This window comes from Anabrus simplex, chromosome 14 (genome assembly GCF_040414725.1).
Source record: "Anabrus simplex isolate iqAnaSimp1 chromosome 14, ASM4041472v1, whole genome shotgun sequence".
In the NCBI taxonomy this organism is placed as follows: Eukaryota; Metazoa; Arthropoda; class Insecta; order Orthoptera; family Tettigoniidae; genus Anabrus; species Anabrus simplex.
The window spans coordinates 86,689,254-86,703,835 of record NC_090278.1 but is presented as its reverse complement, the minus strand read 5'-3'; the positions used below and the strand labels follow the sequence as shown (position 1 = coordinate 86,703,835).

Genomic DNA, 14,582 nt, shown 5'->3' with positions numbered 1-14,582 from the left:
AGTCGCCTGAGTAGAGGGGATTCGATTCCCTCCTCAGCCATCCTCGAAGTGGTTTCCCTCTTCCTCTCCAGGCAAATATCGGGATGGTACCAAACTTAACGCCACGACTGCTTCCTTCCCTATCTCTTCCAATCTTCATCTCCCCCCTCACCCACCCAGAAGGCCCCTGTTCTGCATAGCAGGTGAGGTCACTGGTACTGGTACTGGTGCTCCTCCACTGTCCTTGAGGACATAGAGGAGGGTAAATGAATTAAGAAAGGAAGGTAATACGATAATACAATCCCATTCGCTTCATCAATCATCATCATCATTATCTGTTTACCCTCCAGGTTCGCCTCAAGGGCAGTGTCCTGGAGCTTCGGACTCTTGGTCGGGGGATACAACTGGGGAGTATGACCAGGGATGGGAAGATTGGAAGGGATAGGCAAGGAAGAGGGAAGGAAGCGGCCGTGGCCTTTAAGTTAGGTACCATCCCGGCATTCGCCTGGAGAAGTGGGAAACCACGGAAAACCACTTCCAGGATGGCTGAGGTGGGAATCGAACCCACCTCTACTCAGTTGACCTCCCGAGGCTGAGTGGACCCCGTTCCAGCCCTCGTACCACTTTTCAAATTTCGTGGCAGAGCCGGGAATCGAACCCGCGCCTCCGGTGGTGGCAGCTAATCACGCTAACCACTACACCACAGCGCTTCATCAATATTGTCTAAAATTTCGCTCATATTTGTGTCACAATCTGTTTTCGCATGGTTTTATTCGCATTGAAAACACTCTTTACACTATAAATCCTTGAGCGATTCAATTTCTAAAAATCATGCGATGACCGGGAATCGAACCCGGATCAACTGCTTGGAAGGCAACTATGCTCACCATTACACCACCATCGCAGGACGTTGAAACAAGCAACTCAAGTGAATGTCAATAACCTGTTCTCATTTATCTCGTCAGCAACTTGAAGCACGCTGTTACGGTAGACGTTCTTCCTGTAGCAGCCGAACAGGCACCTTTTGAAACACGATCATATAACTAGTTTCTGCTATGTCCGGCTCCATGGATACATATTTACCGTGCTGGCATTTAATCACAGGGGTCCACAGTTCGATTTCCGGCAGGCTAGGAAAATTTAACCTGAATTAGTTAATTCCGCTAGTGTATTTCAAGTGGTCGAAGATTATTCCACCACAAAATCTGCCTTTAAGTAGGCAACATGTTCAGGTGGTAGTAGTGATTATTATTTAAAGGTGTTCAAATACGACAGCCCCGTGTCGGTAGATTTACTGGCACGTAAAAGAACTCCTGCGAGACAAAATTCCGGCACCTCGGCGTCTCCGAAGACCGTAACAGTAGTTAGTGGGACGTAAAGCAAATAACATTATTATTATCATCATTATTAGTAGTGATTATTGTTTTAAGAGGAAGTACAACTTGGCATCATCATCATCATCATCATCATCATCATCATCATCATCATCATCATCATCATCATCTGTTTACCCTCCAGGTTCGGCTTTTTCCCTCGGACTCAGGGAGGGATCCCACCTCTACCGCCTCAAGGGCAGTGTCCTGGAGCTTCAGACTCTTGGTCGGGCGATACAACTGGGGAGTATGACCAGTACCTCGCCCAGGCGGCCTCACCTGCTATGGTGAACAGGGGCCTTGTAGAGGGATGGGATAGGCAAGGATGAGGGAAGGAAGCGGCCGTGGCCTTAAGTTAGGTACCATCCTGGCATTCGCCTGGAGGTGAAGTGGACCCCGTTCCAACCCTCGTACCACTACACCACAGAGGCGGACCACAACTAGGCAACCATATCTAAACATGTTCAGGACTTGTTTCCAAAATTATATTTCTACTGCGTAAGATGCCGGTCTATTTCCGAATTGAGAAAGCAAGGAAACAAATGCAAGCTAGTACGACTACAAACCATACCCGAACAATATTGTACTGGTTAGTGTGATTAGCTGCCATCCCTGGAGGCCCAGGTTCGATTCCCAGCTCTGCCACGAAATTTGAAAAGTGGTGCAAGGACTGGAACGGGATCCACTCAGTCTCGGGAGGTCAACTGAATAGAGGTGGCTTCGATTTCCACGTCAGCCATCCTCGAAGTGGTATTCCATGGTTTCCCACTTCTCCTCCAGGCGAATGCCGGGATGTTACCTAACTTAAGGCCACGGCCGCTTCCTTCCCTCTTCCTTGCCTATCCCTTCCAATCTTCCTATCCCCCCACAAGGCCCCTGTTCAGAATACTAGGTGAAGCCGCCCGGACGAGGTTCTGGTCCCCTCTCCAGCTGTATCCCCCGGCCTATTGTCTCACGCTCCAGGACAGTGCCCTTGAGGCATTAGTGGTGGGATCCCTCGCTGTGTGCGAGGGTAAAACCAACCCTGGAGAGTAAATGGATTTAGAAAGAAGAAAGAAAGAAAGAAAGAATCAAATAGAAGCGCGTACGACTGTACCCGAACAATGTTAAAGGTGTCGAGTTAACTGACTTCTGAGGGGAAGTGTTGGTAAGGTTCATGATTAACTTGAGCACGTTAACACATGAATAATGTAGTAAATCGGGAATTGCATGTGTATGGCATACTTGTAACAATTATGTGGCTGCCTGTGGAGGTTTGTTTCGAAGTACCGTGTATCTCTTGTACGTTAAAGCAGTTAGCATCTCTCCTTTTAGTTTAAAGCTAACCTTTGCAAGCACTGAGTTCCTTGGTGAAGTATTGTAAATGTTACCGAAGAACGATTTTCTTTCTCTTTCTTTCTTTCTTTCTTTCTTTCTTAATCTGTTTATCCTCCAGTGTTGGTTTTTCCCTTCGACTCAGCCAAGGATATCACCCCTACTACCTCAAGAGCAGTGTCCTGGAGCGTGAGACTTTGGGTTGGGGGATACAACTGGGGAGGACGACCATTACCTCGCCCAGGCTGCCTCACGTGCCATACTGGTGGATTGGAATATTGGAAGGAAGAAGGAAGGAAGGAAGCGGCCGTGGCCTGAAGTTATAACTCTGTGCATTTGCCTGGAGAAGTGGGAAACCACAGAAAATCACTTCCAGGATGGCTGAGGTGGGAATCGAACCCCCCTCTACTCAGTTGACCTCCCGAGGTTGAGTGAACTCCGTTCCAGCCCTCGTACCAACTTTTAAATTTCGTGGCAGAGCTGGGAATCGAACCTGGGCCTCCGGGGTTAATCACACTAACCAGTACACCACAGAGGCGGACCAGAACGAATTTTTGAAATAACGGTTTCTACCTCCTCGTGTTCACTACCGCAAAAAGGACTCGGAGTTACAACTTTACAAAGAGTATATACACCAACAAACTTTATTGAATATCCTTACAGTATGTACTCTATCGTCATCATCATCTGTTTAGCCTCCACGTTCGGTTTTTCCCGCGGGATCCCACCTCTACCGCCTCAAGGGCAGTGTCCTGGAGCTTCAGACTATTGGTCGGCGGATACAACTGGGGAGTATGACCAGTACCTCGCCCAGGCTGCCTCACCTGCTATGCTGAACAGGGGCCTTGTGAAGGGATGGGATGATTGGAAGGGATAGGCAAGTAAGAGGGAAGGAAGTGGCTGTGGCCTTAAGTTAGGTACCATCCCGGCATTCGCCTGGAGGAGAAGTGGGAAACCACGGAAAACCACTTCCAGGATGGCTGAGGTGGGAATCGAACCCACTTCTACTCAGTTGACCTCCCGAGGCTGAGTGGACCCCGTTCCAGCCCTCGTACCACTTTTCAAATTTCGTGGCAGAGCCGGGAATCGAACCCGGGCCTCCGGGTCCACAAAGGCGGACATGTAGTCTATCGTACTTGAGTATATTAGGGTTATAGTTTTGATCCGTTTTTTTATCGGTCCTTGATACGAAATTAGGTCCGCCTCTGTGGTGTAGTGGTTAGCGTGATTAGCTGCCACCCCCGGAGGCCCGGATTCGCTTCCCGGCTCTGCCACGAAATTTGAAAAGTGGTACGAGGGCTGGAACGGGGTCCACTCAGCCTCGGGAGGTCAACTGAGTAGAAGTGGGTTCGATTCCCACCTCAGCCATCCTGGAAGTGGTTTCCGTGGTTTCCCACTTCTCCTCCAGGCGAATGCCGGGATGGTACCTAACTTAAGGCCACAGCCACTTCCTTCCCTCTTACTTGCCTATCCCTTCCGATCTTCCCATCCCTCCACAAGGCCCCTGTTCAGCATAGCAGGTGAGGCCGCCTGGGCGAGGTACTGGTCATTCTCCCCAGTTGTATCCCCCGACCAAGAGTCTGACGCTCCAGGACACTGCCCTTGAGGCGGTAGAGGTGGGATCCCTCGCTAAGTCCGAGGGAAAAACCGAACCTGGAGGGTAAACAGATGATGATGATGATGATACAAAATTAGGAAACTAAATTATTGAAGAGTGGTGAATGAACTTAAGGAACTTTGTAGCAGCAGGATTTCCTAAACAGATGGTATAATGGCTTTTTAAGTTCTACATGACAATTGTTCAGGAGACACTCAAGTTCGAGTCTTGTGCTTCCAAACATGGCACAGTCAAAGTAAATTGTCCTCTGTTTGTGAAGATCCACAAACGCGTAAGTAATCGCTTGCAATGTTAATTTTGAAGTGTTCTATATAAGTAGCACTTAAACTGTCCACGGTCGGAGAGAAACCGAGTGAGAATGAATTCGTGCACTAACGTTTTGCACTGGAGTCAGCTACAGATGTCGGGAAAAATAATTCTCTTGTGACTGACCCTTTTGTACTTGATGTCCAGAAGTTGTTGCACTCTTGTATTGGATGTGTTTTGATTTGGGCTTTTGCATAGCGTGGGGGTGATTTGTAGTAGGTCATTTTTGTATTTGAAGAGAGGCTACTTTTGCTAGTATGTCTGCCTTTTCATTTCGAGGAGAACCGGTGTCTCACTCTCCAGGACACTGCCCTTGAGCTTGAGGCGCTAGAGCTAGGATCCCTGGCTGAGTCCGAGGGAAAAACCAACCTTGGATGATAAACGGATTAAGAAAGGAAGAAAGAAAGAAAGAAAGAAAGAGTGAAGTTCCGAATTGAATCACTTCACATTCCATTTCAAAGCGCTGCGTAGTAAAGGAACATACCAGCCAGCACCATTCCTCACACTATTTTTATTTCTGTTCGTCTTGTTGGACGGCTTCATTTCAAAAATACATGCGATGGCCGGGAATCGAACCCGGATCAACTGCTTGGAAGGCAACTATGCTCACCATTACACCACCATCGCATGTTAGAACTAGTAGCTGCACAATAACATGCCATTAGTTTGTTCTTCTCAGCGAGCCCTGCTCTCTGACAAGCTATTCACAATATTGCAGTTCGGCTTCGCACATCCCATACTTGATGTGGAGGAACATTTTATATAGTCCATAAACACACAACTGTACAAAAATTGGCCGGAAAATAAATATTTATGCCCGGATTCTATTCAGGGCTCTGCCACGAAGTTCGAAAAGTGATACGAGGTCTTGAACGGCGTCCACTCAGCCTCGGGAGGTCAACTGAGTAGACAGGGCTCCATTCCCACCCCAGCCATCTTCGAAGTGGTTTCACAGTTCTCCTCCAGGCAAATGCAAGGCCACGGTCGCTTTCTTCCCTCTTCCTTTTCTATCCCTTCCGATATTCTCGTCCCCCAACAAGGCCCCTGTTCAACATAGCAGGTGAGGCCGCCCTGGGCGAGGTACTGGTACTTCTCACTAGTAGTATCCTCACGACCCAATGTCTCACGCTACAGGACACTGCCCTTAAAAGCGGTGGAAGTGGGATCCCTCACTGAGTCCGAGGGAAAAACCGAAACTGGAGGGTAAACAGATGATGATGATGATTATTATTATTATAAGTGCAGACCAGTGCTGATTGATTGAACGTAATTACATAATTGTCTTCGCTCCGTTAAGGACACTCGACTGCGTCGGCACAGTGAATTACTGCTCGTACAGTCGGTCGTGGTTCCGTGGTGTAGCGGTTATCACGTCTGCTTTACACGCAGAAGGTCCCCGGTTCGATCCCGGGCGGAATCAGTAGTTTTATATTTAAAGTCTGTTTATATCTTACAAAAATTAGAGGTATGCTATTGTACTGATTCTTTGATGTGGTTACTATAACGGTGAATACCAGGTGTATCATCATCATCATCATCATCATCTGTTTACCCTCCAGGTTCGGTTTTTCCCTCGGACTTATCGAGGGATCCCACCTCTACCGCCTCAAGAGCAGTGTCCTGGAGCTTCAGACTCTGAGTCGGGATATACAACTGGGGAGGATGACCAGTACCTCGCCCAGGCGGCCTCACATGCTATGCTGAACAGGGGGCTTGTGGGGGGATAGGAAGTTTGGAAGGGATAGACAAGGAAGAGGGAAGGACGCGGCCGTGGCCTTAAGTTAGGTACCATCCCGGCATTTGCCTGGAGTAGAAGTGGGAAACCACGGAAAACCACTTCTAGGATGGCTGAGGAGGGAATCGAACCCCCCTCTACTCAGTTGACCTCCCGAGGCTGAATGGACCCCGTTCCAGCCCTCGTAGCACTTTTCAAATTTCCTGACAGAGCCGGGAATCGAACCCGGGCCGCCGGGGGTGGCAGCAAATCACACTAACCACTGTACCACAGACCCTGTTCCATATCAGCCTTCCCACACTTTTAAAGAATCCATTTGTACACCTTCCTCTTTGATTGATTTTCATCCTGTTTCCTCAGTTTTCTTCAATTACACTCCCCAGGTATTTAAAGCTTTCAGCTCTTTTCAACTGCTCCCATCCTAATGTCCTGCCACACGCTTGGTTCTTTTTTCGTGCCGTTACCAACACTTCTCTCTTTTGTTCTGAGAACTTCCTTCCATAGGATGACGACTTCCTCCCATATATTTAGCTGTTTCTGCACTTCACTCTCACTGTTTCCCCATATTAGTACATCAATCTGTGTTTGTAATTGAGTAAAATATGTCAGGCAACTGTCATTCAGATCAATTACTTTTTTCTAGTGCTCTTCCCATCACTGGATATATTACATGGTAATGAGTCATGATATTCCGTCTGAATTACTGATTGCTTTAGGAGAAACCAGTATGGCGACGTTGTTCCATTCATTGTGTAAGATGTATGAGACAGGAAAAGTGCCATCCGATTTTCGGCAGAATGTTGTTATACCTATTCCCAAGAAAACCGGTGCTGACCATTAGTTTAGTACCTTACACCTGGAAAAATCTTAACACGCACGTATTATTTACAAAAGAATGGAAAGTTGAAACTGAGTTAGGAGAAGATCAATTTGGCTTCAGAAGAAATGTAAGAACACGTGAATCAATCCTAAATTTACGTCTGATCTTAGAGGACCCAATTAAGAAGGACAAGCCCACATACATGGTGTTTGTAAATACTGAACATACATTTGATAATGTTGATTGGACGAAACTATTTGAGATTCTGAAGGTAATCGGGATCAAATACCGAGAACAAGGCATTATCTACAATCTGTATGAAAAAATCAGTCTGCAGTCATAACAATCGACGGCTTTGAAAAAGAAGCTGCAACCCAGAAATGAGTGAGGCAAGGTTGCAGTTTGTCCCCCCTCCTTTTCAATGCTTATATAGAACAGGCAATAAAGGAAATCAAAGAGGAATTTGGGAAGGGAATTACAATCAAAGGAGAGGAAATCAAAACCCTGACATTTGCTGACAATATTGTTATTTTATCTGAAACTGCAGAAGATCTAGATAAATTGCTGTATGGTATGTGATGGAGTGTTGGGTAAGGAATACAAGATGAAAATAAATAAGTCCAAAACAAAAGTAATGGAGTGCAGTCAATCGAAGGCAGGTGATGCAGGAAATATTAAATTAGGAAATGAAGTCTTGAAGGAAGTAGATGAATATTGTTACTTGGGTAGTAAAATAACTAACGATGGCAGAAGTAAGGAGGACATAAAAAGCAGAGTAGCACAAGCAAAGAAGGCCTTTTTTAAGAAAAGAAATTTGCTCATTTCGAATACTGATATAGGAAGACTTCCGTTTGGAGCGTGGCGTTGTATGGAAGTGAAACTAGCTCAGAACGAAAGAGAATAGATATAAGCTTTTGTAATGTGGCGCTACAGAAGGTGAGATGGATAGATCGAATCACGAATGAAGGGATAGTGAATCGAATTGGCGAGAGGAGATCATTTTGACTAAAATATGACCACAAGAAGAGATAGAATGATGCAGATGTAGGATGCAGCAGTTATGTAGAAATGAAAAGATTAACACAGGATATGGTGGCATGGAGAGCTGCATCAAACCAGTCTATTGACTGATGACTCAAACAACAACAATAACAATGATTCGCGTCAAATATCAGGTAATTACGAACCTCTAACGCATCCGTCATCTTATCGATCAAGTGGGATTTCTATTTTTCCTAACAACCAGTGTTTGCTCTTGATAATGATATGTAACATTTAGGCCGAACGTAAACAGTAAGATGTGGTCAGGAAACAACTTTGAGGTAGGTTTTTCCCCAGTAATTAGCCTCTGAGGATGATGTTATCTTGAAGGACTCATCCTTCCACGATCTTCGTTAAAAAGAGCAACAAGTAAGAGAAAAAAGGAGCAAACACATTGCCACATTGGTCAAGGCTGACTGGTGTACGGGCCTTCCCTAGAACGATTTACCTACAGTAGTCAGTTAACAAACGGGCAGTCGTACTGACAAAGAACAAAACGACTACTGTAGTTCGAGTTTTACAGAAGCACAGGAGCTTTGCTGGAAACTTTCATACGATAGTTATCAAATATATACAGGATTTAACGAAAAAATAATTTCATTATCCGTTTAAGTTCCAGGATCGGTTTTCCCCTCGGACTCACCGAGGGATCTCACCTCTATCGCCTGAATGGCAGTGTACTGGGACGTGTGATTTTGAGTCGGGGGATACAACTGGCGAGCAGGACCAGTACCTCGCCCTGGCTGCCTCACATGCTATGCTGAACAGGGACCTTGTGGTGGATGTTAAGATTGGAAGGGATAGAGAATGTCCATTTTAATATACGAACTCACCAAGTTTCTCTTAATAATACGAGGGTCGTTCAATATATAATGCAACACATTTTATTTATTGGCCAATTTCGCTTTTAAAAATTGGATTTTTTCGGGTACATCTTTGAATATTCCCGCTTCGTCTCGTTGAGTTTCATTAATTTCCGACATGTGGCAGCGCTATAACTAGCCTTCAAAATGGCGTCTGTAACGGAGGTGCGTACCAAACATAGAGCAGTTATTGAGTTTCTTTTGACGGGAAACCAAGACATCACAGATATTGATAGGCGCTTGCAGAATGTCTACGGATACCTGGCAGTGGACAAATGCACGGTGAGTCGTTGAGCGAGGCGTGCTTCATCATCACATCACCGAAAGGAGCTCTCAAAACTTCAGTGGACTGTTGTTCCTCATCCACTCTACAGCCCAGATCTCGCGCCTTCCGATTTCCATTTGTGAGGCCCAATGAAGGAAGCACTGCGTGGATGATGGAGAAGTTATTGGTACAGCACGACATCGACCATTCGAGTAGTACCATCAAATACAGTAGAGACAATATGCGAAACTTCCGGATTTAGCCTTGTTAAAACGGGAGACAAGTCGCAAGTGGCGCTCCTAGTGGGTTGGCCTGAAAACTCGCGCTAAATTCAAATATGAGTGAAAATGTATGTTCGGAAATGGATAAATAAATTACATATAGAAAGAAAGTGTTACTGAGATATTAACTTCAAAGTTGCTAAAGCAATTCTGGGTAAATGAATGAAGAATTATTTAACATATTATTATTTAAAGACTGAAATTAGACATATAATCAAGATGTGAAATGGACTGCTGTGAAAGGGCTTGATGTTTCATTTATGCATTGCTTTTTTAGCTTTAGAATTCCTGCCTGAACGTTCACGGCTAGATTTTCTCATTTAAAAGCATTGTATCATCATATTAAAACAGTTGTCAACAAAAATATCGGCACATTCCTTACACAAATGATTCAATGAATTTACATTTAAGAGCTGGACAATTTTCCTTTTAACTTGAAGCCTAACAACAGAAAGAAAATCTATAAATTCAGCCTCAAAAACATTCAAACTTTCCCTATAAGCAATACTTGCCATAATGCAATTCTTCTTCTACTTCATGTGCCATGTAATCGCAGAACGTTGGCGATCAGTAGCATGATCTGTTGTTTGTTCATAGCTGTTCTGAACAGAGTAAGCTTTATCACCCCAAACCACTGGCTCAAGTTGCCGAGCCATGATGTCCTACTTCTCCCCGGACCACGTTTTCCATTAATTTTCCCTTGGAGTATTACTTGCAGAAGGTGGTATTTAGAGTTCCGCATCATATGACCAAAGTATTCTAGTTTCCTTCTCTTGATGGTAGTGAGAATGCCTGGTTCTTTGTTCATACGATGCAAAACGTCTATATTGGTCATTTTAGCTGTCCAAGGTATCTTCAGCATCCTTCGGTACGTCCACATTTCAAATGCTTGCAATCTCTTGCACATGGTCTCAGTTAGTGTCCATGCCTCTACGCCGTATAACAGAATGCTGAAAACGTAGCACCGGAGTAGTCGTGTCCGTAGTGAAATAGAAAGGTCACGGCTTGTCAAAAGTTTCCTAAGTCTCTGAAAAGAAGTTCTGGCCTGCTCAATTCTGCATCGATAATGCCATTACATTAGGGTAAAGCAAATTTACATCATCATATTGTTTCAACAAAATATGTACATTTCATATGAATCACCCATATTTTCTTCAGTGTTTGACAACGCATTACGGCATTCCAAATGGGGTAACTTGGAACACAACCAGCCACACTCATATGCATGTGTATTTTCCTGAATTAAATCAAACCCACAAATCACACCTACCACAACACATCGGTATTGAAGGTTAACTGCTGCACTTTCCAAGAAAATATGCGTATTATATTTTAAGCCAGTTAAAATATGGTCGAGCAGGTCAGAAGATTATGAAGTACTATAAAAATCTCTTTGTCACTGAAAGAATATATATGCAAACACAATATTACTTACATTTTCTTTTCACGAGGGAAATGGAAGAAAGACCGCGCATTCTTCTCTACTTCATAGTTACTGCAGCCAAACACAGCACATACCTCTCCCCTCATGTTGAGAGGTGATGTCAAGGAATGACACACGCTACTATTTAATTATGTCAACTCACTGAAAACGCATAAATAACACCAAAAACTTCACACATAAATACACGTGCTCTTATGACAGAACCAGTTGTTCTCAGGTCTACACGCTAGAGAGAGAGCTCTAATAGCTGTCCCTCGATATCTCGCTGAGTGTCGCGTATTGTCTCTACTGTATTTGGTACCAAGCAGCATGGGCGCCCATATGACAGTTTGTAAGGGGGGGTTAGACCTGGAGGTATGTAGTATTTTTAAAAGTTGGGGGCGGTACTTCCACTTCTACGTAATACTGACTCTCAAATCATTTTCTTGAAAGGAGAACACCTGACTACATTAGATTTTGCCTTTCCCTGAGAGCTAGGGGGGCCGCGGGCCTCCCCCCCTCTTGCCCCCGGGCCCCCCTTGCCATGCAGCCATACAGGCCCTCACATTACGGTGGCGTAAGGCCGTAGCATTCAGCGTAGATTATGTTGAAAAATAGGGTATTGTAGCAAAAGGACTGGGGAATAATATGGTGTGAATCCTCAATAAAACTAACCTGCATTTAGAAAAAAAAAACCGTGCCCTTCGTATTAGTATAGATTATACATTGTAACTACAAGTAATTCACATCACATCATGTAGTCAACCTTATAAAGATCTTGCGCAATGGAATGCCACCTTGACCCGTTGTTTAAAATGTCAACTGGTTCCGCCCGGGATCGAACCGGGGACCTTCTGCGTGTAAAGCAGACGTGATAACCACTACACCACGGAACCATACAGGGTTGTGCAAGCGTGAAACAAAAGCATAATATAGCTGTAACTAGGTCAACGTTCTTCACTGTGCTGTTGGACAGCTCCCAACAGCTACGGCGAACACAGGGAGATAAACAATAACCGCAGGGATATCCTTACCGCCACCGGAAACAGAAGACTCAAATCACCAAGCCGGAGAACTTCAACATTACAAGAAAGTGGATTCAAAAATGGAAAGAGGACACACAAATCCTGCTCTTCACGACTTCCTGGATTTGAGCTTCCTCGAAGAACTTGGGTACAAAACTCTGACAAACCATGAAAGATGTGGGGCGAAGTGCAATCACCAGCATGCAGCAGATTATCCAGCACGTAATGATTGAAAGCTCTCAACGTTTGTACCATGGAAATTTTGACTTTTTGTTGGCTACTCCACTTCCGTGGATTGAGCAATCCACATTTAAATTCTAAGAGTTTGTTTTTAATACCCTGTTGTGTTCTATAATTTCAACATTTTATTTCCCGTGTAATGCCATACACTAAAAAATAAATGTCTGCCTCTGTGGTGTAGTGTAGCTGCCACCCCCGGAGGCTCGGGTTCGATACCCGGCTCTGCCACGAAATTTGAAACGGAACGGGGTCTACTCAGCCTCGGGAGATCAACTGAGTAGAGGGGGGTTCGATTCCCTCCTCAGCCATTCCCGAAGTGGTTTTCCACTTCTCCAGGCAAATGACGTGATGGTACCTAACTTTCGGCCACGGCCCTCACATTACGGTGAGGCCACTTGGGTGAGGTACTGGTCCTCCTCCCCAGTAGTATCCCCAATCCAAAGTCTCACGCGGAAGAGGTGGGAAAACCCAACCCTGGAGGGTAAAGAAATTAAGAAAGAATAAATAAATAAATAAATAAATAAATACATAAATAAATACATAAATAAATAAATAAATAAATAAATAAATAAATAAATAAATAAATAAATAAATAAATCTAACTCTATACTGCCTTTTAATTTCGAGACGAACTTAGTAATAAAAACTTACCGGTAAAAATGTAATAGACAGGAAATACTGGTGTTATGTCCACTTTTTAGAATTGCTATTTCGAAGATATATAAAGTTTGTGAAACATTTAATAACCGCGAATATATCCTTTCAATCAATCGACACTGCTCTGCATTTATTATTATTATTTATTGATCTGTTCACCCTCCAGGGTTGGCTTTTCCCTCGGACTCAACGAGGGATCCCACTTCTTATGAGACTTTGGGTCGGGGGATACAACTGGGGAGCCTCACCTGCTATGTTGAACAGGGGCCTTGTGAGGGGATGGGAAGATTGGAAGGGATAGACAAGGAAGAGGGAAGGAAGCGATCGTGGCCTTAAGTTAGGTACCATCACGGCATTTGCGTGGAGGAGAGTTGGGAAACCACGGAAAGCTACTTCGAGGATGGCTGAGGTGGGAATCGAGCCCGGCCCTCCGGGGGTGGCAGCTAATCAACTAACTACTACAACAATAACAAGACAGAGGCGGACACAGCAATATATATCAAACAAAATTTTCGGAGTATGAATCTGCAGCTTTCTTTGTTTCAAAACATTCGGTTTTTTATCAGTAGTTTCCCAATATGGGTAATTAAAAATTGTGATGGTTCCGCCCGGGATCGAACCGGGGACCTTCTGCGTGTAAAGCAGACGTGATAACCACTACACCACGGAACCACATGCCGAAACCAGAACCGGAGTGTAACATACAGTAGGAACTAGGTCAGCATTCTATTACTGTACTGCGCACTCTCAACTGCACAGACGAAGAGCTGATTGTTAATTACTAAGATGACATTAGTTCACAAACTGTGACTTACCACAAGGATCTTGAATTCTAAAAGGAAGCCAAATTATGTGACAGATACAAACTAGCCTATAGAATAAAATGATCCACAACAATATTATGAACAAGACAAATCAGAATAATGTACAATGTCGTGATATGTGTGTAATAGAAATGGTGATTTAGGATCTCTGTTGTAGTGGTTAGCGTGATTTGGGCTTATGGCGTGTCAAGAAAATAAGTGAAATTCTTTACGTTTCGCAGAGAACTGTGCTCTGCGTCATCAGAAGAAAATCTGGACTGTCCACGACAAAAGCTTCTTGTTCAAGAAGTTCTCTGCGAAACGTAAAGAATTTCACTTTATTTTCTTGACACGCCCAAAGGCCTTTATCATGCCTAAAGTACGGGCCGTGAAAGCATCAATGGCAACAGTAGAGTACGTTATTTATGTCATAAGTGACAAAGTACTTAGCAATTTTCAGTTATAATACCGAAGGGAAAGTCATTGAAAGCTGTGTTATACAAGCAGTGTATCAACGGCGATCCAGATTTTCCACAGAATGCAGAGTTAAACACAATCAACTTGCTGTAATACTGAGAAATTGACGCTTAACTTTGGAGTAGCCGCCTCTGTGGTGTAGTGGTTAGCGTGATTAGCTGCCACCCCCGGAGGTCCGGGTTCGATTCCCGGCTCTGCCACGAAATTTGAAAAGTGATACGAGGGCTGGAACGGGGTCCACTCATCCTCGGGAGGTCAACTGAGTAGAGGTGGGTTCGATTCCCACCTCAGCCATCCTGGAAAACCACTTCCAATTTAAGTTATTTCCAGCAAATACAGTATTCACACTTACGGATTTCGCC

At 44.4% G+C, this 14,582-nt stretch overlaps 5 non-coding genes across 5 annotated transcripts; 1 reads left to right on the top strand and 4 right to left on the bottom strand.

Moving 5' to 3' along the window:
* Nucleotides 1–811: 811 nt before the first annotated feature.
* On the bottom strand, nt 812–883 carry TRNAG-UCC (transfer RNA glycine (anticodon UCC)). Its single transcript has one exon. It is a non-coding gene; the product is annotated as a tRNA-Gly (tRNA).
* A 4,262-nt stretch (nt 884–5,145) lies between these two features.
* TRNAG-UCC (transfer RNA glycine (anticodon UCC)) lies at nt 5,146–5,217 on the bottom strand. Its single transcript has one exon. It is a non-coding gene; the product is annotated as a tRNA-Gly (tRNA).
* Nucleotides 5,218–5,937: 720 nt separating this feature from the next.
* Nucleotides 5,938–6,010, top strand: TRNAV-UAC (transfer RNA valine (anticodon UAC)). The gene has a single exon. It is a non-coding gene; the product is annotated as a tRNA-Val (tRNA).
* A 5,831-nt stretch (nt 6,011–11,841) lies between these two features.
* TRNAV-UAC (transfer RNA valine (anticodon UAC)) lies at nt 11,842–11,914 on the bottom strand. The gene has a single exon. It is a non-coding gene; the product is annotated as a tRNA-Val (tRNA).
* A 1,625-nt stretch (nt 11,915–13,539) lies between these two features.
* TRNAV-UAC (transfer RNA valine (anticodon UAC)) lies at nt 13,540–13,612 on the bottom strand. The gene has a single exon. It is a non-coding gene; the product is annotated as a tRNA-Val (tRNA).
* Nucleotides 13,613–14,582: the final 970 nt, after the last annotated feature.